Source organism: Rhinopithecus roxellana, chromosome 6 (assembly GCF_007565055.1).
Source record: "Rhinopithecus roxellana isolate Shanxi Qingling chromosome 6, ASM756505v1, whole genome shotgun sequence".
In the NCBI taxonomy this organism is placed as follows: Eukaryota; Metazoa; Chordata; class Mammalia; order Primates; family Cercopithecidae; genus Rhinopithecus; species Rhinopithecus roxellana.
The window spans coordinates 90,414,183-90,441,163 of NC_044554.1; the positions used below are offsets into that span (position 1 = coordinate 90,414,183).

Sequence of the window (26,981 nt, forward strand, 5' to 3'; positions counted from 1 at the left end):
GGGAAGCTCAAACTGGGCAGAGCCCACCGCAGTTCAGCAAGGCCTACTGCCTCTCTAGATTCCACTTCTAGGGGCAGGGTGTATTTGAACAAAAGGCAGCAGACAGCTTCTGCAGACTTAAACGTCTCTGCCAGACAGCTCTGAAGAGAGCAGTGGTTCTCCTAGCACAGCATTCAAGATCCAATAACGAACAGACTGCCTCCTCAAGTGGGTCCCTGACCCCCGAGTAGCCTGACTGGGAGACACCTCCCAGTAGGGGCAGACAGACAACTCATACAGGCGGGTGCCCCTCTGGGACTAAGCTTCCAGAGAAAGGATCAGGCAGCAATATTTGCTGTTCTGCAGCCTCCGGGTGTTACCCAGGCAAACAGGGTCTGGAGTGGACCTCCAGCAAACTGCAACAGACCTGCAGCTGAGGGAACCGTCTGTTACAAGGAAAACTAACAAACAGAAAAGAACAGCATCAACATCAACAAAAAGGACATCCACACCAAAACCCCATCTGTAGGTCACCAACATCAAAGACCAAAGGTAGATAAAACCAGAAAGATGGGGAGAAACCAGAAGAGAAAGGCTGAAAATGCAAAAACCAGAGCACGTCTTCTCCTCCAAAGGACTGCAGCTCCTCAACAGCAGGGGAACAAAACTGGACGGAGAATGAGTTTCACAAGCTGACAGAAGTAGGCTTCAGAAGGTCAGTAATAACAAACTTCTCCGAGCTAAAGGAGCATGTTCTAACCCATCACAAGGAAGCCAAAAACCCTGAAAAAAGGTTAGATGAATAGCTAACTAGAACAACCAGTGTAGAGAAGAGCTTACAAGACCTAATGGAGCTGAAAACCACAGTACAAGAACTGCATGAAGCATACACAAGCTTCTATAGCTGATTCAATCAAGCACAAGAAAGGATATCAGTGATTGAAGATCAAATTAATGAAAAAAAGCAAGAAGACAAGATCAGAGAAAAAAGAGTGAAAAGGAACAAACAAAGCCTCCAAGAAATATGGTACTATGTGAAAAGACCACATCTATGTTTGATTGGTGTACCTGAAAGTGATGGGGAAAATGGAAACAAGTTAGAAAACACTCTTCAGGATATTATCCAGGAGGGCTTCCCCAACCTAGCAACACAGGCCAACATTCAAATTCAGGAAATACAGAGAACACCACAAAGATAGTCCTTGAGAAGAGCAACCCCAAGACACATAATTGTCAGATTTACCAAGGTTGAAATAAAGGAAAAAATGTTAAGGGCAGCCAGAGAGAAAGGTTGGGTTACCCACAAAGGGAAGCCCATCAGACTAACAGCGGATCTTTCTGCAGAAACCTTACATGCCAGAAGAGTAGGGGTCAATATTCACCATTCTTAAAGAAAAGAATTTTCAACCCAGAATGTCATATTCAGCCAAATTAACTTCGTAAGTGAAGGAGAAATAAAATTCTTTATAGACAAGCAAATGCTGAGAGATTGTGACACCACCAGGCCTGCCTTACAAGAGCTCCTGAAGGAAGCACTAAATATGGATAGGAACAAGCGGTATGAGCCACTGCAAAAACATGGCAAATTGTAAAGACCATCGATGCTAGGAAGAAACTGCATCAATTAATGGGCGAAATAACCAGCTAGTATCATAATGACAGGATCAAATTCATACATAACAATATTAACCTTAAATGTAAATGGGCTAAATGCTCCAATTAAAAGACACAGACTGGCAAACTGGATACAGAGTCAAGACCCATTGGTGTGCTGTATTCAGGAGACCCATCTCATGTGCAAAGACACATATGGGCTCAAAATAAAGGGATGGAGGAAGATCTACCAAACAAATGGAAAGCAAAAAGAAAGCAGGGGCTGCAATCCTTATCTCTGATAAAAACAGACTTTAAACCAAAAAAGATCAAAAGAGACAAAGAAAGCCATTACATAATGGTAAAAGGATCAATTCAACAAGAAGAGCTAACTATCCTAAATATATATGCACCCAATACAGGAGCACCCAGATTCATAAAGCAAGTTCTTAGAGACCTACAAAGAGACTTAGACTCCCACACAATAATAATAGGAGATTTTAACACCCCACTGTCAATATTAGACAGCTTAATGAGACAGAAAATTAACAAGGATATCCAGGACTCGAACTCAGCTCTGGACCAAGCAAAACTAATAGACATCTACAGAACTCTCTGCCCCAAATTAACAGAATATACATTCTCCTCAGTACCACGTCACACTTATTCTAAAATTGACCACATAATTGGAAGTAAAACACTCCTCAGCAAATGTAAAAGAACAGAAATCAAAACAAACTGTCTCTCACACCACAGTGCAATCAAATTAGAACTCAGGATTAAGAAACTCACTCAAAACTGCACAACTACATGGAAACTGAACCTGCTCCTGAACAACTACGAGGTACATAATAAATTGAGGCCGAGCGCAGTGGCTCACGCAAGTAATCCCAGCACTTAGGGAGGCCGAGGCGAGTGGATCATAAGGTCAGGAGATAAAGACCATCCAGGCTAACACAGTGAAACTCCGTCTCTACTACAAAAAAAAAAATACAAAAAATTAGCCAGGTGTGGTGGTGGGCACCTGTAGTCCCAGCTACTTGGGAGGCTGAGGCAGGAAAATGGCATGAGCCCAGGAGGCGGAGCTTGCAGTGAGCCAAGATCATGCCACTGCACTCCAGCCTGGGTGACAGAGAAAGACTCCATCTCAAAAATAAATGAATAAATAAAAAATAACGAAATTAAAGTAGAAATAAAGATGTTCTTTGAAACCAATGAGAACAAAGACACAATGTACCAGAATCTCTGGGACACATTTAAAGCAGTGTGTAGAGGGAAATGTATAGCACTAAATGTCCACAAGACAAAGCAGGAATGATCTAAAATCAACATCCTAACATCACAATTAAAAGAACTAGAGAAGCAAGAGCAAACAAATTCAAAAGCTAGCAGAAGACAAGAAATAACTAAGATCAGAGCAGAACTGAAGGAGATAGAGACACAAAAATTCCTTCAAAAAATTCAATGAATCCAAGAGCTGGTTTTTTGAAAAGATCAACAAAATAGACCACTAGCAAGAATAATAAAGAAGAAAAGAGAGAAAAATCAAGTGGATGCAATAAAAAATGATACAGGGGATATCACCACTGATCTCACAGAAATACAAACTACCATCAGAGAATATTATAAAAACCTCTATGCAAATAAACTAGAAAATCTAGAAGAAATGGATAAATTCCTGGACACATACACCCTCCCAAGACTAAACCAGGAAGAAGTTGAATCCCTGAATAGACCAATAGCAGGCTCTGAAATTGAGGCAATTAATAGCCTACCCACCAAAAAGTCCAGGACCAGACGGATTCACAGCTGAATTCTACCAGAGGTACAAAGAGAAGCTGGTACCATTCCTTCTGAAACTATTCCAATCAACAGAAAAAGAGGGAATCCTCCCTAACTCATTTTATGAGGCCAATATCATCCTGATACCAAAGCCTGGCAGAGACACAACAAAAAAAGAGAATTTTAGGCCAATATCCCTGATGAACATTGACGTGAAAATCCTCAATAAAATACTGGCAAAACGAGTCCAGCAGCACATAAAAAAGCTTATCCACCACGAGCAAGTCTGCTTCATCCCTGGGATGCAAGGCTGGTTCAACATACACAAATCAATAAACATAATCCAACACATAAACAGAACCAACAACAAAACCACGATTATCTCAATAGATGCAGAAAAGGCCTTTGACAGAATTCAACAGCCTTTCATGCTAAAAACTCTCAATAAACTAGGTATTGACAGAAAGTATCTCAAAATAATAACCATTTATGACAAACCCACAGCCAATATCATACTGAATGGGCAAAAATGGGAAGCATTCCCTTTGAAAACCAGCATGAGACAAGGATGCCCTCTCTCACCACTCCTATTCAACACAGTATTGGAAGTTCTGGACACAGCAATCCGGCAAGAGAAAGAAAGAAAGTCTATTCAATTAGGAAAAGATGAAGTCAAATTGTCTCTGTTTGCAGATGACATGATTGTATATTTAGAAAACCCCATCATCTCAGCCCAAAATCTTCTTAAGCTGATGAGCAACTTCAGCAAAGTCTCAGGATACAAAATCAATGCACAAAAATCACAAGCATTGCTATGTACCAAGGACAGACAGAGAGCCAAATCATGAGTGAACTCCCATTCATAATTACTACAAGGAGAATGAAATACCCAGGAATCCAACTTAAAGGGATGTGAAGGATCTCTTCAAGGAGAACTACAAACTACTGCTCAACCAAATAAAAGAGGACACAAACAAATAGAAAAACATTCCATGCTCATGGATAGGAAGAATCAATATTGTGAAAATGGCCATACTGCCCAAAGATTTTTATAGATTCAATACTATCCCCATCAAGCTACCACTGACTTTCTTCACAGAATTGGAAAAAACTACTTTAAATTTGTTATGGAACCAAAAAAGAGCCTACATAGCCAAGACAATCCTAAGCAAAAGAACAAAGCTGGAGGCATCATGCTACCTGACTTCAAACTATACTACAAGGCTACAGTAACCAAAACAGCATGGTACTGGTACCAAAACAGATATACAGACCAATGGAACAGAACAGAGGTCTCAGAAATAACACCACACATCTACAACCATCTGATCTTTGACAATCCTGACAAAAACAAGAAATAGGGAAAGGATTCCCTATTTAATAAATGGTGCTGGGAAAACTGGCTAGCCATATGTAGAAAGCTGAAACTGGATCCCTTCCTTACATCTTATACAAAAATTAACTCAAGATGGATTAAAGACTTAAATGTAAGACATAGCACCATACAAACCCTAGAAGAAAACCTAGGCAATATCATTCAGGACATAGGCATGGGCAAAGACTTCATGACTGAAACACCAAAAGCAATGGCAACAAAAGCCAAAATAGACAAATGGAACCTAATTAAAGTAAAGAGCTTCTGCACAGCAAAAGTAACTATCATCAGAGTGAACAGGCAATCTACAGAATGGGAGAAAAATTTTGCCATCTATCCTTCTGACAAAGGGCTAATATCCAGAATCGACAAAGAACTTAAACAAATTTATAAGAAAAAAACAAACCCATCAAAAAGTGGGCAAAGGATATAAACAGACACTTCTCAAAAGAAGCCATTTACACAGCCAACAGACATATGAAAAAATGCTCGTCATCACTGGTCATCATAGAAATGCAAATCAAAACCCCAATGAGATGTCATCTCATGCCTGTTAAAATGGCCATCATTAAAAAGTCAGGAAACAACAGACGCTGGAGAGGACGTGGAGAAATAGGAATGCTTTTACACTGTTGGTGGGAGTATAAATTAGTTCAACCATTGTGGAAGACAGTGTGGCAATTCCTCAGGGATCCAGAACTAGAAATACCATTTGACCCAGTGATCCCATTACTGGGTATATACCCAAAGGATTATAAGTCATGCTACTCTAAAGACACATGCACACACGTGTTTACTGGGGCACTATTCACAATAGCAAAGACTTGGAACCAACCCAAATGTCCACCAATAATAGACTGGATAAAGAAAATGTGGCATGTATACACCATGGAATACTATGCAGTCATAAAAAAGGATGAGTTTATGTCCTTTGCAGGGACATGGATGAGGCTGGAAACCATCATTCTCAGCAAAACATTATAAGGACAGAAAACCAAACACCGCATGTTCTCACTCATAAGTGGGAGTTGAGCAATGAGAACACATGGACACAGGGAGGGGAACATCACACACTGGGGCTGTCAGGGGGTGGGGTGCTGGGGGATGGATAGCATTAGGAGAAATGCCTAATGTAAATGATGAGTTGATGGGTACGGCAAACCAACATGGTACATGTATACCTATGTAGCAATCCTGCATGTTGTGCACATGTACCCTACAACTTTAAAGTATAATAATAATAATAAAATAATAGACTTATGGCTCTAAATTGAGAATATTACTTCAAAATACAGCTCTGAAGAAACTTTCACTTAGTATTTTCACAACCATGTTGTCAAAGCATAAAAACGTTCAGGGGGCTGGCACAGTGGCTCACGCCTGTAATCCCAGCACTTTGGGAGGCCGAGGTGGGTGGATCACCTGAGGTCAGGAGTTCAAGACCAGCCTGACCAACATGGCAAAACTCCATCTCTACTAAAATACAAAAATTAGCCAGGCGTGATGGCATGCACCTATAGTCCCAGCTACTCGGGAGGCTGAGGCAAGAGAATCACTTGAACCGGGAGGCAGAGGTTGCTGTGAGCCAAGATCATGGCACTGCACTCCAGCCAGGGTGACAGAGCGAGACTCCGTCTCAGAAAAAAAAAAAAGAAAAATTCAGGGGAATAACATACATCAGCCTCACGAAAGGAGAAAGAGGAAGAGAGGATATGAAGGGGGCTGTACAACAACTGTATCTGTAATGTGCCATTTTATTAATAGTCACAACATAAAGTCACGTTTGAAGAAAACACAGCAGAAAGTTAGTATCTGTATAATCTGAGTGGTAGGTGCATATATTAATACCATTTGATTCTGTTTTTCCCTTATGGTAAAAACATTTCATAATGAAAATTTTATTTTAGAAAATCTACATTTTGTTAATTAAAAGCACAATGAAACTAGTATCTGACTATCACAAACTCAAGTAGGTTTGATAATTTCAGGACTTTGTGCTTGCTTTAAATATTATGGAATAATACAATGTAAAATCAAAAGTGGTTGTTTGCCAAAAACGCAAATGCGTGCCTGCATTTGAGAATACTTTTGCAGTGATTATGCTATCTTCTCCCTCTGCTGTATGCTGGTATGTAAAAGAGAGCTGAAATATATTTTCAACAATGAAGAAGGAAGTAAAATGTTAAAAGTGACCCTTGGAGATCAGTTTTCATATTACATCTTGTGAAATTCAGTAGATGCCTCTGCTTCTCTTAGATAAGGAATGTTAATGGAACATTTCAATCCTCCACAAATGAATCTTTCCTGAACAGACCTGGAGCATATATGCACAGTCTTTGTAAAACCATTCTGTACATATTTTTATGAAATCCTCCCCTGTCTACAAAATAGCACGATTTTCCTTCCTATTCGCCCTTTTTCCTCCTATTTCCCCACTGGCACCCGATGCGAAGAAGCTTTTGCTGGCTTCACACGCTGTCAGAACAGCAGAGGAGCAGGGCAGTTTAAAACTGCCGTAGGTACTGCTTCTCTCAGTGGCCCTGTATGTTGGAGGTTGGAAGGACTAAGTCAAAGGACAGTTCAACGGAATCATGAGCAGCCCCCAAATGTCCCCAGAAGAGCCCACCCTTGAGAGAACAGGTGCCTGGGAATCCTGTGTCCACCAGTCACAAGACTTCTGCCTGTCCAGATGTCCCACCCCAAACTGGCTTTCTGCAGGAGCAAAAGAGTCTGGTCCTTCGGGCCTGATGGTCTTCATCAGGTAAGAGGCTGGCTACTTGCAACAGGTGGGAGGAGCAGACATGGGGGCAGCACAATGTCATGATTGGCAGCACAGAGGTGGAGAGAGACCAACCTGGGTTCCAATGCAATCTTCAGCATCAGTTGATACTCTTAGAAAGTTCACCTCTCTAAAGCCACTTCTTCCCCAATAACACTACAGAGGTACTACTCTCTCACTGGCCTGGTGTGAGGGTTAAACGACATGATGCCCAGAAAATGCTCTGAACAGAACCCAGAACCAGGTGGGCCCTGGCGAGGTGGCAGCTGTCAACTATGAGCCTCCAGTCTGGAGTGGCATCAGCATTCTCCACTACATTCTTCTAAAGCTCCCTCTTGAAGAAATCCTGGTTCTTACACCATGCCTGGTTCCCTTCAAGACATCAACTGACCTTGAGCTCTTACTAGACTTCAGATGTCATTCATGTGAAGTTTGGCTTTCTCACTGGCTCCAGGATTCTGATTCCCGATGCCATTCTGAGCCTACACTTATCTTGAATCCCGTAAACATTGTACTAAAGGAGCCTCCTTCCTGAGACTGTTGAACTGTACACACCTCCATCCCCAGGGTTTTATCAACATAATCAGACAACTAATTAAAGAAGCAAAAGTCCCCCAAAATATTGTGGGGATATTCTACCTTCTCTATCTCAGTGAATTAAGGAATGGACATTTTCAGTCTCCTACCCGTATGGTCACTTGTTCTATTTATGAAGATTTCTCTGGCAAAGAATTTAATAGCCTTTCTTGTTTTCCACTCATTTATACTTTTGGCAACATCTTATCTGACTTTTGAATGCTGACTGACTACATAAGAAAATACAGCACTGTACTGTGAGTATTCTGTCAATTCAAAATTCATGACCCTAAACCACTTCAAGTTTGAAACACTTTAATTACTACCTTAAGAAAATGGCTAGGTACACTAGATAAGGTGATCAGTGCAACATTCAAATACACAGGAAATTTCTACTCCCTGATGTGTGTGTGTTTCATTGATTGGCGTTTACCATAAAGGCTTCCACTAAGACATTATAGAAAGCCTTCAGGTAATCAAATAAATACATATCTCAGTTAAGCGTGATGTCATCTTCCACACCATCTCAAGTGAGAGAGGGTTTGTAAATAGATAGGTCAACAGAATAAAAGGGGAGGAGGGAAGGAAAGTAGGGAGAAAAATGGGATTAATGCAAGAGGGAGGGAGGTAAGAGAAAGAGCAGGGTGGGGGTAAACTGGAACCAAGTAAATTTAATGTCTGATACACTCAATTGATTCTGAAGAGATCATTCTGAAGACCCAACCATGTGTTTCTGAAGCCTCTGAGAACAGAAGAATCTCCTCAAATCCCCTGAAAGACAAGGATAGTAACTCCAGGAAACCACCACACACATTGTTGAGAGCTTAGAAAACCCCACACCAGGTGCTGGAGGAGCAAAGATGAACAGCTGCCTTGTGGGGCACCCCTGTATCTGCAGGCTCTTCTGAAATGTTCTGGCTAGATTCCTTGCACAAGCCCAGCTCCGGCCCCTGAAACTTCCATCCACACAAGGAGAATCATGTGCTAATCACAGGGGAGTCCCTTAATGAAATCTAACTCATGCACAGGTTCAGCAATCTAGTTTTAAACCTCATAAACAGGCATTCATCTCTGCAGGTCACTATGAACTACTACCAGAGCACTTGTCAACCTATAAATATATAACATAAGGATGAGTAGTAACTATTTCACTTGAGAGGTTTAAATCTCGACAAAATGAAATTTTTTTTTAAAGTTTAAAACAGGACTCATAAAAATATAGAATAAATATATGTCAAGATTTACTCAACTCAATAATGAAGAAACCATCAAGTTAATAAGGCTGATCCAAAGAGGACTGATGGAGAATGTGTTTCTAGCCTCTGAAAATGTTAGTAGAAAATTGCTAGGTTACCTGCAAAGCTGGTTAATGTCCTAAAACGCACAAAACATAGGGTTCTTTCTTTCACTAGACAGCTATTGCCAAAAATCTATACATTAACACACAACTTCCCAGTGTCTATAGACTCCAATTAAGAGTGAAAAACAAAAGTTAAACATAAGGAAGTTCTCCTGAATAATTAAATAATCCTTGGTCAGGTTTATTTATTTAAAAAATGTTCCAATATGACATTGAAAGGATATGCTCCTCTACTTTTTTGCCTTATTTCCAAGTTTTAAATAGTTTTTCTTAACCCATTGGCTATAATTCTACATATTTCAAAGAGAGGAGAATACAGCTATGATTTGAGCCAGTTTCAGTTACAAATACAGATATCTTTCCATTGCTTTTCCTCTTTTCAATAAGAAGGTCATCCTTAAATCAGATTTCTGAATTTCTCACAGTAAAACAAATATTTGAATTATTAGGGGGAAAAGTTTTCTTAACCTGCCACTTAAATGTTCAAATTGAATCACTTTAGATGTCTTGAAAAAAAATGTATTGTTAATATTTGTGAGCATTCTAAGGAAGGGGAGAATCACGCTAAGAAATTAAGACATTTCAAAATCTCAAGTTTTTGCTTTTTTTTTTTTTTTTTTTTTTTTTTTACTTTTTCACTTTTCTTCCCACGTCAGATGGGTCATGTGATGACATCATCACAAGATTTGAGGGAGGCACATGTCACACATGAATGTGAAAACCCAATCATCACGCTTAGGAACCAACAGGAATAGCTTTTACTTTTGACTTAGCATTTTGGTTTATGAGCTCAGTAAAAGTCCACAATTCTCATCTGAAACATTAAAAATTCTAGAAATTATATTTAATCATTATCTTTCATTAACTCTAAAATGCACACCTTTTTCCTTTTTTTTTGAGACAGAGTCTCACTCTTGTTGCCCAGGCTGGAGTGCAATAGCACGATCTCGGCTCACTACAACCTCTACCTCCCGGGTTCAAGCAATTCTCCTGCCTCAGCCTCCCGAGTAGCTGAGATTACAAGCGCACACCATCACGCCCGGCTAATTTTTTTGTATTTTTAGTAAAAACAGGGTTTCACCATGTTGGCCAGGCTGGTCTTGAACTCCTGACGTCAGGTGATCCACTCACCTTGGCCTCCCAAAGTGCTGGGATTACAGGCATGAGCCACCATGCCTGGCCCAGCCCAGATGCACATTTATTTTCATCTATTACCAACTCTAAATTTGGGTACAATTTCACAATGAATGGCATCTTTCAATCGCAGTCAGATGGACAGCAGTTGCAAAGCAACTTTCATATGTGAATATTTAAAAATTCAGCATTGAATTGAATTAGCAGAATGGGTCTCAGCAACTGTAATGAAAACCCTGAGATATACCAAAGCAGTTACTAACCCTAGGCACCAAATGGTTGTTGGAAGTGCTGGGATCTGTTCCTTTACATTCCCAGCCCAGCAACAGTCAGAATTGTGTTAACATGACAAAACTGCAGTGGTAAACAGCTTAAGAACTCAGCATCAGTGAACTAACTTACCCTTTCTTCCTTTCTTTTCTTCCTTCCTTCCTTTCTCTTTCTTTTCTTTCCTTTTTTCTTTCTCTTTCTCCTTCCTTCCTTTTTTTTTTTCTTTGACAGAGTCTCATTCTGTCACCCAGGCAGGAGTACAGTGGCGCTGTCTCAGCTCACTGCAGTCTCTGCCTCCTGGGTTCAAGCAATTCTTGTGCCTCAGCCTCCCAAGTAGCTGGTATTACAGGCATGTGCCACCTCGCTGGGCTAAGTTTTGTATTTTTAGTAGAGATGGAGTTTCATCATGTTGGATAAGCTAGTCTCAAACTCATGGCCTCAAGTGTTCTACCCACCTTGGCTTCCCAAAGTGGTGGGATTACAGGTATGCGCCACCATGCCTGGCTGAACTTTCATTTTAAAAATTTCTTTTTTCCAGAAACTTTGTAGAAAGTGTTAATTCAAAATAAATCAAAATAAAAATTATTTTAAAACTATTTCACCAATATTCTTTATAGCACAAAGGGCAAATCGTGTAGCAAAGTTTAGACACTGAAGAGTTGAGTTGAAAGTGATTCAGAAGACTTATATTTTCTTGTGTAGAAGTGTCAGGAGTAAAAGTTACCTGATGTATTTTTCTTGTATTTTTTATATGTTTATAAGAATGTTCAGTGATAAATACCTATATATCATTAATTCCAGAGGAGTTCTTTCAATAAATATATTTTAAAAATACATTAGATACACTCAATTCCTTCCTAAAAGATCATTTAAATAATGGGAGGTGCTGGGAAATAGTTTAACTGGCTAGGTTTCTTTTTCTCAGTTGTACATAAAATGTGTATCCGCCAATCAGTGGCATCGTGGGCAATAACATATGGACATACAAATATAGATACAGCAGCAATATTTAAATATCTGATTTCTAGGTAAACTTGCCATTAAGTAAAAATAATCCATTAGTTTATTCTTGCAACCAGGCCTTACTTTCTTTTCTAATACATTTTAGACTGATGGGAAGCAACAAAGAATCTAGCTTAGAGAGCTACTTATCCCCCCATCAACTTCTAAACACAATCAGATCAATCCAAAGACTAAAATCAACAATATTCACCATGTTGGGTCTTTTGTTTTTGAATTTTGTACTATTATCTGCTCAATATATAAGTAAAGTTAGTAAAAATATTTTAAAAATAAAAACTTGTCATTTGGAAGAACATAGTTTTGACATTTAGAAGATACAAGCTGGACAATAATAGAAGCTAGGCGTTATTAGAGCCTCCAATGACTACACGGTAAGAAAATTTTCAAAGACAGAGCTGAGTTTCCACGACTTAGAGTGAGTACACGTTCTAGGGGAAAAGAAAAAGCAATTCCATATGGAGAGTTTTAATTTTAGATGGCTTCTCTTGTCAGCTTCATTTCTGTTCCTCCCCTTCTTTGAAATTCACTGTTCTCAGAAATTCTGCAAAGGGTTGAGGGTGGAAAGAGAATTGTCCATGCTTACATTAAAAAAAAAAAAAGTCATCTCAACCTGAGTCCTCTTCTGAGGCACTTGATAGGTTCAAGAAAAGAAATTTACTCTCAGTATCTAGGAAATGTTCTCTCTGTATTTCTCTGAACATAAGAAAGTCTAAGTGAGACATTTCAAGGCATCCCTCATTTCGTTTCCTCCCTGCATTCCTATCCAAAAGGCCAAAACACCAAACTAGCTTATTATATTATTCCTATTCTTTCACAGACTTCATCAGCTGAATGCAGAAAAGGTAAGATTTGATGTAAAGGGAGGAGCTAAGCTGCTATCAGAAAGTACTAATAGCTTGGATTAGGATATTAAGAGTCTATAGCTGGTGGTCAAAGGGCTTGTCTTAGGCAAGTACACTGCCAACAATACCAGAAATAGAACTCAAGACAACTACTCAGTTACCAAGCAGTGCATTTATATGTTATACTGAGAAGGAAAATTGCCATTTTCGTTACAACACTGAAGCTGAAAAAAAAATTTGTTCCATGTACGCATATAAGTACTGCATGCTTGATACAGCAAACAGAGGTTTCCACTGACTATTTTCATTGAGTCCAAATTTCCCTTCACTAGCAGACAGCTCTTACTCATCTCAGCAAGCTGCTCACAGATTGACTTTCTACTGCGCAAAGAGTAGAAGGCAACAGGGAACTCGGATGCTGAAACGACGAGAAAATTAAGTTGAGATGGATATGTAAGAACCTTCCGTTATAGTAAACAATGTTCACAAGACTTGACCTTCCTCTTCAACAAAATGTGAAATAGCATTTCCTGTATCTTAATTTAACCTGCCTAATAAAATGTTTATAAAAGGATTACATCATCTGCAACCGTACAGAATTTAAGGCAAACTCATTTAACTCTAGAGATGCACTCTTTGAAATTGGATTTAGAGACTATGTGATATCCAGTATTCTCTGTCCTGGCCAGCATAGACCAGCACCTAGGACTGCAGGCCACCTCTTCTTGTTCATGCTACACCATCTTCTGGCCCCAAGTTACCTCGTGAGGTTTCAAGAAAAAGGACCACTGAGGGAGCACAAGCCACGTCACAGAGATCCCCACTGATGGAAGGAAACAACAGAGTGGATGGCCAAAAACTCTTTGAATGTTATTTCAAATCTGCCTTGGATTATACATTGGACCTATTATAAGGGAATTTATTTCAAATTAAGTAGTGAAGCTACACTGCAAAAGCACAGATAGCTCTTAGTCCATGCTGCTGTTTCTGAGTGAATAACTAAATAAGTGAGCCTGAAGGGATTTCAGCACAGTCCAAGTTTTCTCTCTCTCTGACCTTCTCCTCCAGCCCCACGGCAGCGTCTTGAGCAGATGTAACTCAAAACATAAACCCAACGTGAAATCCTTCTTGATCAAAGCCTGTTAAGCTCAAAACTTATGTAGAGAAGAGAAAAGAAATATTTTATTTTTAAAAGGCCTCTCTTTCCCCTTCAGGCTCCACTAAGAACCACCACCCCAAACCTGAAAGCCCAAAACAGACAGTGCCTGCTCAGCTGGCTACAGTGAGGTTAGACAAAGATAAACCACATGGTGGTGGCTGCCCCAAGCCTCAGCAATTCCGAGAATTGCTAAATGAATCTATGGCCACATCAGCCCATCTTCTGGTGAAGCTAACGTCATCTGGCTTGTGTCCTGAATAATACCTTAGTGATTATCTGAAGATCATTGATACTCAGCTTTGCTCTCTCTTTGCCCTGACTCTGTCCAATTACCTCATCAAATTCCTTAACGTACTAAATGAAACCATGATTGGGGGATTTAAATCTTTAGTCTTGTGCCCCTCCCTATTCTACCTCAACTTATTTTACACATCTCAAGCAAATGGGAGTATCCATTCTATGCTTAATACCCTCCCCCTTCCTTTTTCCTATAAAGGTGCCCAGCAGTCATCTCACATTTTTGTTAATCACTACACAACACCAAAGCCAAGAAAAGGACTGGATTCGCTGCAACTCTCATTCCGAGAGGCAAACCTACTTCACTATGAATCTCTGTTCATTGTGTTTGGGGTTTAGAGAACTCTATTTAGGAGTCTAGTTTAATCACCAAAAATTGAGCCCCCTAAGATTCACCTGATATATTAAAATGGTTTCTGATGATTTCTAAACAGCCGACGCAGGCACTGCGCCTAAAGAGGAAAGGGTCAGTTTGCCCCTGGGCTCCTGGACACGTCAGTGTGTGAAGCTTCAGAACTCATCAGCCATCTGTATCGAACGGCTATCTGAGGATGCATGTCAGAGCTCTTGTAATCCAGCATCCAGCAATTGAGCTTAAATGTCACTCCTGGCTAGATATCCAGGCATGCCCCATGCCCACTAGGTCCCATGGGTACAACAAACTCCAGGCACCAGTACGTGATGTTATTCATTGAACAGCACTCACTTTATGATCTGTGGCTGGCACACTGTTAATTACACGGCAAGGGGAGGTCAATATCAGGCTAAAATGGAACCCAGCTGTCCCACAACATAATCATGTCCACCTGAGACACTGAGCCATCACCCTTAAATCACTTGTAAGCACTAGCTTCCATAGCCTCTCTTCTATCAATAAGCCACACCACAAATACAGTCCCTGAATCCTGCAGTTTTTTAGCATAAAGCGACGTTTTCTTAGCACACTCCAAATTTAAAGCCTATTTTCCCAATAAAAGAGGAAAGGGGTCAAGAATGGTAAAAAATAAAAGGGGAAGTGGAATCTAAGATGAAGTGGAGGGAGCAGAGAGAAAGGTGATATAGAAAAAAGGAGTGGGAGGGAAAAAAGGAAGGTGGGAAAAGTAAAGAGAAACAGCATTTAAAACACTGCGGAGACAAAGATCAGCAGAATAATAAAGAGACAAAGCAAAGAAGTGAAAGAAAAATAGGTTGGGTAGTGGTGAGATGAGCATATCCACAGTGTTTGTTCCTTCCAAATTTTGAATATGGGCTTCAGAGCAAGCTGTTCACTACTATCAACACCTTGTGCAATGCAAATTAGTCACTACCAAATCTCTTTACATTTCTCTGCAAATTTTCAATGTCCAGTTGGAATGGCATGACAACAGTAACGCATCACAGAAGGCACTGTCAGGTCACAGTCAGTCCTCCCTTTAGGACAGCTGAAACCAAACAGCAGTTGAGACGGGAGGCCCACCATGGAGTTACAGCCAGGGTCACCTTCCAACAGGTTTCTTAACCCTCTGGGGACACCTGGCTTTCACTCTTCCCCATGCCCAACTCAAAACTCAACAGGCCAGGCACTGTGGCTCACGCCTGTAATCCCAGCACTTGGGGAGGCCAAGGCAGGCAGATTGCCTGAGCTCAGGAGTTCAAGACCAGCCTAGGAAACATGGTGAAACCTCGTCTCTACTAAACATACAAAAAATTAGCTGGGTGTGACGGTGCACACCTGTTATCCCAGCTACTCAGGAGGCCGAGGCACCAGAATCACTTGAACCCAGGAAGCTGAGGTTGCAGTGAGCCGAGATTGTACCACTGCACTCCAGCCTGGGTGACAGAGTGAGATTCTGTCTCAAAAAAAAAAAAAAAAAAAAAAGACTCGTGATCACTTTAGAATGGACAGTGTCTCTGTTCTCAGTGTAGAAGAACATAGTTACTTTTAGTTCCAAGTTGAACCGCAATACTTGAAAATGATTTTCACAGCAGCATAGGATTCAGATTAGATGTAAGAAAGAACTTTCAAGTGATGTTTAGAATGATACACAGGAGATTGTGGCCGGTTCTACAATAGTCTTTGGATATAACTGAGAATATATTGTCATTTACTAGAGATAATTTCAGTAAAGCCTACAATGAGCTAGACAAATTAATTTCAGAATGGCCTTTAACATCCCAACAATTTCCCAAGCTCCCCAAAGACTCATCGACTGTTATACTTTCACTGTTCACTGTCATTTCCTAGAAGAGCTTCCTCAGAATCCTAACAATACTTTCACGAAAAGGACAGCTTCCTTATTGTCACCTCCTCCCTATGCATTGACAAAGCATTTTCTTATAAATGACAATGGGCTAAATATAGTTACAAATAAAACAAAGAAAGGAACATATAGCCTAACCACCATGAAAGTCTCCAAATACTTTGATCTATTGCAGTGAGATGACTGAAAAAGAAAGAGAAAGCTGTAAGAATAAAAATGCACAATATTCCTTGCAAAAATACTTGAACATTGAATATCCAGTAATTAAAAATATCAAAATATATACAATGCATCAACTCAATGGAATGAACAGCCATAAAAGTAATTGTGGTATAACAATATGAAAAAGTGCTTGTGAGATAACGCTTCAAATGAAACATAGAATACTCTCTTCCCTCCTATTACAACTATTTTACCATTTACAAAATGACCAAAAACTGGAAGGAAACAGAAAACAAAAATAACAGATGCACTGTAATGGAAACATGGAACTGATTTTCTTTTATTTCTGTGTTACTTTTATTCTGATATTGGTTGCAGTAAATGAAAGAAGATCAAGTAAAGAACGGAAAAGGAAAACACAGTTACAGCTTTTAGAAGACTATACAATCAAAGTCACACAATACTGGCATAGACCAATATGGAAGACACAGCTCAATGAGAAAATACGGATATGGTGTAGCCATTAAAAATGCTTAGGAAGGTCTGTAGATGTATCTTCCAGTGGGAAAAGTGACCCATGCAAAGATGGACATTGTACGTTACAAACTGGATAAAAGGTAGGAGGAAGAGTTTCCAGTGGAACTGAAATTAAGAGCTTCAGGGAATTAAAGAAGACCACTTTTCCAATTAGATACTCAGAGTGAGAACTCTAATCATAGTATGTTCTAGCAGAAGATTGTCAGATAAAGCAAATCTGAGATTTTACTTTCTCCACCCTATCAAGAAAAGTTTCTGCACATAGTGACTTATAAAACTCATGATACTGACAGGTGACAATGTGCTAGCAGCCCTCACAGCACCTTCTCAAGCCTCGGAGTCCACTCTGGCCCGCTTGAGGAGCCCTTCAGCCTGCCCCTGCACTATAGGAGCCCCTCTCTGGGCTGGCTGAGGCCGGAGTCGGCTCCCTCTGCTTGCACAGAGGTGTGGAAGGAGAGGCCTGGCAGCCGGCTCCCTCTGCTTGCACAGAGGTGTGGAAGGAGAGGCCTGGACGAGAACTGGAGCTGAGCACAGAGCTCCAGGGTCAGCACGAGTTCTGAGTGGGGCAGCCTCGCTGGGCCTGCACTCCAAGTGACTAGCCAGCGTCACTGGCCCAGGACGTGAGAGACTTACCACCTGGGCCAGCGGCTGTGGAGGGTGCGCCCGGTCCCTCAGCAGTGCTGGCCTGCCACGCCACGCTCGAATTCTAGTCGGGCCTCCGCCACCTCCCTGCAGGGCAGGGCTCAGGACCTGCAGCCCCCAATGCCCGAGCCACCCCACCCCCACTCCCCACATGGGCTCCCACATGGCCTGAGCCTCCCAGACAGGCGCGGCCCCCTGCTCCGTGGTGCCTGGTCCCATCGACTGCCCAAGGTGTGGGCACACGGTGCAGGACTGGCAGGCACCTCTGCCTGCGGCCCCAGCCTGTGATCCACTTGGCAAAGCCAACTGGGCTCCTCAGCCGGGTGGGGACTTGGAGAACTTTTATGTCTAGCTAGAGGATTGTAAATGCGCCAATCAGCACCCTGTGTCTAGCTTAGGGATTGTAAATGCACCAATCAGCACCCTGTCAAAATGAACCAATCAGCTATCTGTAAAATGGACCAATCAGCTCTCTGTAAAATGGACCAATCAGCAGGATGTGGGTGGGGCCAGATTAGGGAATAAAAGCAGACTACCTGAGTCAGTAGCAACAACCCGCTTGGGGTCACTGCTGCTCACTCTTGGGTCCATGTCACCTTTATGAGCTGTAACACTGCAAACATCTGCAGCTTCACTCCTGTAGTCAGCAAGACCACAAACCCACCAGAAGGAAGAAACTCCAGACCCATCTGAACATCTGAAGGAACAAACTCCGGACACACCATCTTTAAGAACTGTAACACTCACCATGAGGGTCTGCGGCTTCATTCTGAAGTCACTGAGACCAAGGACCCACCAATTCCAGACACAATACTCTGTGGCAATGGTTGCCAAACACATTCACACACAAAACAAAAAATGCAATTAAAAACATCATGAGCACAAGAAAGTGCAAAGAAGTGGCATGGGAATAGTGCTTCTTTCAATAGTTCTCAAACTTCAGAGCTAATTAAATTTGTTTGTTTTCCCCAATTGGAAGCATAGTAATTAGGGATATTCAAGTTACAGCACAATAATTTAAAATGTATTTTGAGAATTTGAATTAAATCTTGGGAAATAAGCAAAAGTGACCTTCCTTCTAAAGACTGGCTTTATTTTTAAAACTATTTGTATTTGTTTTACTCTGTTATGTGCCACATTTCATTCCTGTCACTCTGTGTTCAAGAGAACACTACTTAAAGATTTCTAATTTAGTGTGTACCTAATAAGAGAAAGCTAGAGAGTGATTGCTCCAGCTGCTGGGTGGTCATGGATTGATTAAGGTTTGTGGATTACTCTTGCCCTTCTTTTCCTTGACTCACTGTTTACTATGTGGTATATACTGGAACCTAGAGAGATCATAAGTGAAAGGAAATTGGATAAAATCTGTATCTATATTTTTCTTTGTATTTGAAGGGGAGGCTTACATTATAGATTGAAATCAGCTTTCTAAAATATCCACAGATCCATCAAACCGAATAAATGCCCTTCCCCAAAACTCAAGACAGCCAATGCATGATTCAGGAGTGAGTTAGGCACTGGGGAACTTCCTGTGATGGTTAATTTTACATGTCAACTTGCCTGGGCCAAGGAACACCCAGATAGCTGGTGAAGTATTATCTCGGTGTGTCTGTGACTATTTCTGTGAGAGATTAGTAGTATATTAGTCCATTTTCATGCTGCTGATAAAGACATACCTGAGACTGGGTAACCTACAAAGAAAAAGAGGTTTAATGGACTCTCAGTTCCACATGGCTAGGGAGGTCTCACAATCATGGCGGAAGGTGAAAGGCACATCTTCCATGGCAATAGGCAAGGAGAGAATGAGAACCAAGCAAAAGGGGAAACATCTTACAAAACCATCAGATCTCATATGACTTATTCACTATCACGAGAACAGCATGCAGGAAACTGCCCCCATGATTCAATTATCTCTCATTGGGTTGCTCCCATAACACATGGGGATTATGGGAGCTACAATTCTCGAGGAGATCTGGGTGAGGACACAGCCAAACTGTATCAATTAGCATTTGAGTTGGTGAACTGAATCATGCAGATGGTTCCCCAGTGTGGAAAGGCACCATCCTGTCCACTGAGGGCTCAAATAAGGTGTAGGAAGATGGAATTCACTCTCTACCTGACTGCCTGAGCTGGAACACCAATCTTCTGCCTTTGGTCCTCCTGGTTCTCAGGCCTTCAGACCAGCCTGGAATCCATACCAGCAGCTCTCTGATCTCCAGCTCTCCACTGGCTTTCCTCTGTGTGTGTGTGTGTGTGTGTGTGTATATATCTTACTGGTTCTGTTTCTCTGAAGAACCTTGACGAATACACTCATTCAATCACTTTTTCTCTTGCATTATTTCTTCCAGTGTATAACATTTTACAAAGTGATACACCCATGCTTTTCAAGTGGAGTTGAAGAAAGTACTTAGGATAGAGAAAGCAATATTCTGAGTTGATATTCTTTGATGGGGATATCCCATTCTATACAGATAACTTAAGCAGGTTCTAAGGATTTTGCATGAAAAAACAAGTAACCGATCCACATCATTCCACTTTAAAAAGCAGTACAGGCCAGGCGTGGTGCTCACATCTATAATCCAAGCACGTTGGGAGGCTAAGGTAGGATAATTGCTTGAGCCTAGGAGTTCGAGAACAGCCTGGGCAACATGGAAAAACCCCCATCTCTGGCTGGGTGCAGTGGCTGACACCTGTGATCTCAGCACTCTGGGAGGCCGAGGCGGGCAGATCACCTGAGGTGAGGAGTTCAAGACCAGCCTGGCTATGGTGAAACCCCACCTCTACTAAAAATACAAAAAATTAGCCGGGCGTGGTGGTGCACGCCTGTAATCCCAGCTACTCGGGAGGCAGAGGCAGGAGAATCACTTAAACCCAGGAGGTGGAGGTTGCGGTGACCTGAGATCGCACCATTGCACTTCAGCCTGGGCAACAAGAGTGAAACTCTCTGTCTCAAAACAAAAACAAAAAACAAACAAAAAATCCAAAACTCCATCTCTTCAAAAAGAGAAAAACTTAGCTAGGCATGGTGGTGCCTGTAGTCCCAGCTACTCAGGAGGCTGAGGTGGGAGGATCGCTTGAGCCCAGGAGGCAGAGCTTGCAGTGAGCTGAGATCACACCACTGTACTCCAGCCTGGGCAACAGAGCCAGACCCTGTCTCAAAAATTTTTTTAATGTAAAAAAAAACAGTATTAGCACCACAGAAAGCTATTTGAAACTACACAATATAAGAGAATAAAAACTGTAAAAGTCAGGAGAGATGTACCTCCTTATATGATGTGGCAAAGGCACTTTGCCTCTGTAAGCTTCTCTCCAAAAACCTATAACCCCAGTCTAACCATGAGAAATATCAGACAAACCCAAATGGAAGAATAGTCTATAAAACACATGACCAGGCTTCCTAGGAAATAACAAGACCATTAAAAACAAGGAAAGACTGAGAAGCTGTCGCAGGTTGAACGAAGCTATGACAACTAAATGCTATCTGGGATCCGAGGAAAGAAGGAGGACAGGGAAAATCCTGGTGAAATCCTGAAACACTCTGCTGTTTGGTTAACAGGATCATACACTGTTAATATTTGGTTTTGATAAATGTACTTTGTGTTAGACATAATGTGTATGATATTAGCATTGCTGGAAGCTAGGTAAAGGGAACAGGGTAACACTCTATACTATGGTTCCAACGGTTCAGTCAACCCCAAATTATTTCCAAATAGATAGCTTAAGAAAAAAATGCAATAGATAAGTTTTTTTTTAGAGGGAACAGACTGGCAAGAGGAATTTTGTTCATGTGGCTTAAAAGTAATCCAAATTTCATCTGAATGTTTGCAGACAGCTCTTTTTTTTTTTTTTTTTTTTTTTTTTTGAGATGGAATCTCACACTGTCTCCCAGGCTGGAGTGCAGTGGCACAATCTTGGCTCACTGCAACCTCCGCCTCAAGGGTTCAAGTGATTCTCCTGCCTCAGCCTCCTGAGTATCTGGGATTATAGGCGTCCACCACCATGACCGGCTAATGTTTTGTATTCTTAGTACAGATGGGGTTTCACTACGTTGGCCAGGTTGGTCTCGACCTCCTGACCTTGTGATCCACCTGCTTCGGCCTCCTAAAGTGCTGGAATTACAGACGTGCGCCACCGTGCCCGGCCTTGCATATAGCTCTTTCAACTTTAAAAACAAAAGGCAAAATATTTTAGGAAAAGCTGAATTATCAAATACATGTGAATGGGGAAAGAGGAACAAAGACTTGGGCAAGGCTGGCTACACGGATGAAAGAAAACAGTGGAAAGGTAGATAATCACTTCCTTGGATCTACTGCTAAGATTAGCTGTAAATTCTTAATAATGTACTCAAAAGAAATCAGCAACATATCAAAATTGAGACTGTCAATTTATTCTCAAGGTAACAAGGTGCTTTTGCTTGGCAGAGGAAGTTACACAGCGAGGTAAAGAAAAGGATTCATCCTTCCAGGCAAAGTGTGCAGGAGCCCAGCAGGCGGCCTGGGGAATTTTTCACCATGCCACAGAAGACTGACTTAATTATCTTAAGAATGTACATTGTAAATTGTCATTTTCTCACTCAGCATCTGACAGTGAATGAACATATAGCAAATTCCATTTGGTCAACGATATGAAAGAATGATTTGAACCCAAACGGCTGCACAGCGTGCTTCTGCATCACCATCTTCTAGTCTTGAAGCCATAAACCTCCCATTCGATGATGCCCGAAACTAAAGGAATAGCGTCAGATTTTCCACGGTCTTCAGGAAACTGGCCCTCATATCACTATAGCCCACAGAATTGGGACAGCTTTACAATGTAAGGCTAAAAACTGCCATCACCGGTTTTTGTAGGGGTAATAGGATAATCAATGTTCCTAAGTTTAGCATGTGGAAATCAGGACCCGTTTTCCCTTAGGAGGGCGATGATAGATAAGAACTTGAATCTAATCATGAAAAGCATTAGCCAAATCCAAATTGTGAGAGATGATGCACAAAACCATGGTCTGTACTCTCCCACAAATGTCAAGGTCAAAGAACACACAGAAAGGCAAAGCGCTATTCCAGATCAAAGGAGAGCACAAAGGAAGACAGCTAAATCCACACAGGACGGAGGACTGCATCCTGGTCTAGGAAAGAAAAAGTGTACAGAAAATTTGATGAATTTTGAGTCATGACTGTGGATTAGATAATAGAACTGTAAGAATGTTACATGTTCAGGTTTTTATAATTGCACTATAGGGCCATATTAGGAAATACATACCTACTAAAGCATTTAGTGCTAAAGGGGCACAATGTCTCCATCAGGCTCTACAGTGTTTTTGGGGGGAAAATGTATGTATACACACACACACACATGCACACACGCACACATACACGCACACACACAGAGAAAGTGAACACCAGGGAGAAAATGAGGCAAAATGTAAACAGTGAATGTGTCTGGCTGAAGGTTACGCAGAGTTCCTTGTACCATTCTTGTAATTTTTTTCCTAGTTTAAAATCTCATCGAAATAGAAACTTAAATAATGATTTTTGGAACTAGAGGGTGATTGTGCAGTATTATAAATGTACTAAATGAACTGTCTACTTTTACATGTTTAATTTTATGTTATGTGAACTTCACCTCAGTATATAAAAATAATAACGAAGAGTCCCAAGAGACTCTCCATAATTCCAGTGGCCACAGTTGCTTGGATTCAAAATAGGGACAAGTGACAGGCATAAAGTGTTAGATGGCAAACCCTTAGCATGCCCAGTGGCCACAAGTCAGCCTCCCTAAAACAGGGGTCAACTTTTTGTCCTGAGAACCATCTCTGAACCTACTCCAAGCCTCTACTCATCCCAGATCCAGGCTACGTCACCGAGAAGGAGGATGCCCACCTCACCCCTGCAGGGTGGGTGTTCACCACACCTGCGCCTCTGTAGGCTACTCTTCACATTTTAATTAAATCATCGGGCACTTCCTGAGGCAGCTCTGTCTTGTATTTTCAGACTGGATGGCCTTTGAGTATCCCTGTATAAGCCAAGACTTTCGACAGAAATGCAATCCTAGTTACAGAAACAAGAGGCCAACTTATATGAAATTGAGCTGGGAGATACATATAAAGACCATTATACACAGGACATAATACCATGTTCCACAAGTAAAGAAATTCTCAATAAATATTTGTCGAAAAAAGAAAGCAGGAATGTATTGCAGCCCTCACATCACAGATGAGTATGTGATGCTGAGAGAGGTTAACTATTTTGCCCAGAGTCACAGCTAGTAAGTGCCTAAACTGAGGTTTGATTGAAGGTCAGCAAACTAAAGTCAGTACTTTGAACAGTGACCTCCGATTACTACCATCTTTCTTTGAGAGAATATGGTGTAACTTACGGTTGCAACAGGCACTGCTGAGCACTGCATCCCTAGTAAAGGAAAGAGTTATTTTCTCTGTAGAGAAAACACAGAATACACATAAAATACCTGCTTATAAAGTACCAGATATTTCAAATGTGTCTACCAACATATAAGCTGTATTTCCCCTCTCCAATTGCCCACCTCTCAAATAAGAAAAAAAATTAAAAACACGTTTACATCCGTTTTGCCCAAACTTCGATGATCAGGCTTGGAAGGTAAGAGGTGACCAGCTAAGGGATGAGGTTTGGTGTGAGCTTCCCACCCTCCCAGACGCCTAAGTCCAAAGGCATAGGAAGGTGCTGCCCCCTGGTGACGACATGAGGTAATCAGCTCAGTACAGTGAAGACTAGAGCTTCACACCCTCTCAGAGTTTGGTAACATTGGCAGAGTTTCATACACTGGCAGATATGGTAGGGCAGATTCTAAGCAATCACTGTAACAATCACAATCCCACCCCATTCACTTGCACTTAAATGTACTCTTGAGGCAGGGAGAGAAAATGGCAGCGGAACAGCTCTCAGCACATAAAAGGTGGGAAAAGGCTAAAAATGACAACATAGGAAGGTAAATAGATCAGGAGTGCTCTTGCTCTCTCTCTCCTTTCTCCCCTCCCTTCTCTCTCTCTCTCTCTCTCCTTTCTCTCCTCCCTTCTGTCTCTCTCTTCCACCCCCTCCTCTCTCTCTCTCTTTCTTTTTTCCTCCCCCTCCTCTCTCTCTCTCTCCTTTGACAGGCACTTTTGCATTTGCATTCCTGAGTTCTCTTAACCTTTTACTTAGAGTGGTGCAAGTGGTGCAGTATGGTTTAGAGTAAACACATTTTAAAAGCCCAGAGGCTTAGGAACGATCCAATTATCACTGAATTTTGGTGTCCCTTCTCATCCTGTGTGAGACTCTGGGCAGGTTACTCAACCTCAGCATAGTATTTTTAGATATAAAACCACTTTCACCAGTTAGCTGTGAGAAGAGTGTGTCAAACACGGTGGAGGGGCCCTCACATGTGGTAAGTATGCAAACAATGTTTAGTTCCTCTTTCCCTCTAGGCAGCACTCCATAAGGACGGCTCATACCTTTGCTATGCTCTTTTTTTTTTTTTTTTTCTGGAGAAACCCTATAAAAATGTCAAAAAGGACTAACACAAGGAAAATAGGTTTGAAATGCAGAGACCAACCTGCATGGAGTCAACGTGATTGGTGTGTTGACACACTATTATGGAACAATTTTAAACAGAAATATAAGTTTAGGAGCAGACATCCTAAAAACTGCCCAGAAGGCCTAATGAAGGAAGGGAAGCTGCTGAAGAGGAGGACGATCTGGCACAGAAGAAGGAGAAGGAAGGAGGAGGAGGAAGAACAGGTTCAACGAGAGTGAGTAACATGTTCATTTTCACAGCAACTAAATACATCAAACAAAAATAAAACCTAGCTGTAAATAGTAAACATTCTGCCAGTGTACTGGGTAAATGATATTATTTCAGTAATTAATGTCATTTTTTATAAACCGCCCCTAAAGCATTTACAATAAGGATGTGACAATGAGGAGGAAGAGGCAGGGGGAGAAGAGGACGGACCCAGGACCCCAGAGCTTTATTTGTTCATACACTACACATGAATCCAACTTTTATCAGGGAAAGAGATAAGAAAGGCCTAGAAGCTGACCTCCTGTTACTCAGGACCCAGCAAAGGAGAGAAAAGGAGGTAAATTGGAATTTTCTCTCTAAAGCACAACAGCACAGATGTGCTCACAGCAGGACAGAAGCAGCAGGAAAGAGGGAAGGATCACAGTCTATGTCCCCCAACTCCCTCAACTTTCTGACTTCACTAAGTACTTCATTCCAGACTTTTTATTTTTTTTCTCAAGGCCAAAGAGAATAAGTTTTAGAAGATGAAAAGGTGGACAGAATTGTCCTATCTGCTTCTATTTCACTGGTAAAAGTATAATAAAATAAAGGCAAAATACTTTATCTTCACCCTTATATAGTAATAGCTAACATTTATAAAAGATCTATTATATATTATTATGTACAACTTCAGATATTTTATTTTTTGTTTCTAGAATTTCCATTTGGGTGCTTCCTACTATTTCCATTTCTCTACCAACACCTGTTCTCTGCTAAGATTCTCATTCATTGAAAACATGGTTTGTTTTTCTCACTGGGGATAGTTATTACAGTCGTTTTAGACCTTTTGTCTGTTAGTTTCAACATCTGGTTCATCTGGGAGCTGGAGCTGATTGATTTTCTTTTGTCCTCATTCTCCATGATCTGGGAATTTTTTATTCTTTTCCAGATATTATATATGTTAGGTGGTGAAAATTCTGGATTCTGTTTTTTTCCAATGAGTGTTGCTTCCTTTGTTTTAGCAGATAGTTCTCTTGTCTGTGCACAAACTGCAAACTGTTTCTAGGGCTACAACTCTGGTTTTAGTGAGATCTTCTGTCCATAGCTAGGGTGCTTTGAGTAGGCTCTATGCATGTGTGGTTCAGAGTCAGAGATGTTGGGCGATACAGTTTAGGGGTACCCTCTCTGGCCACCTTTGTGGTCTGGTTCCAGGCACTAATGCAACAACTGAAGACACTTGTTGACATGGGCTCCTATAACTGCTCTACACGGTCAAGGCCAAAAATGAATATGTTGCCTGGAAAACCATACTTTCCAGAGGACAAAATTATTGCAAGCCAAGGGTTAAAATACCCATTTAAATCAAACTGCTTTGGCTGAAACCTTTTACTAAGTTTATGAAGTCCATCACAGCATGGTGGCTCACATCTATAATCCCAGCACTTTGGAAAGTAGAGGTGGGCAGAGCGCTTGAGCCTGGGAGTTTGAGATTGGCCTGGG

The 26,981-nt window shown here is 41.2% G+C and overlaps 1 protein-coding gene and 1 non-coding gene across 4 annotated transcripts in view; both read right to left on the minus strand.

The window, feature by feature from the left end:
• The window catches only part of ELMO1 (engulfment and cell motility 1), a 578,893-nt gene that overhangs the window by 285,438 nt on the left and 266,474 nt on the right, over positions 1 to 26,981 (minus strand). The window lies entirely within an intron of this gene.
• LOC115898501 lies at positions 10,095 to 10,196 on the minus strand. The gene has a single exon (XR_004058226.1). It is a non-coding gene; the product is annotated as a small nucleolar RNA U13 (small nucleolar RNA).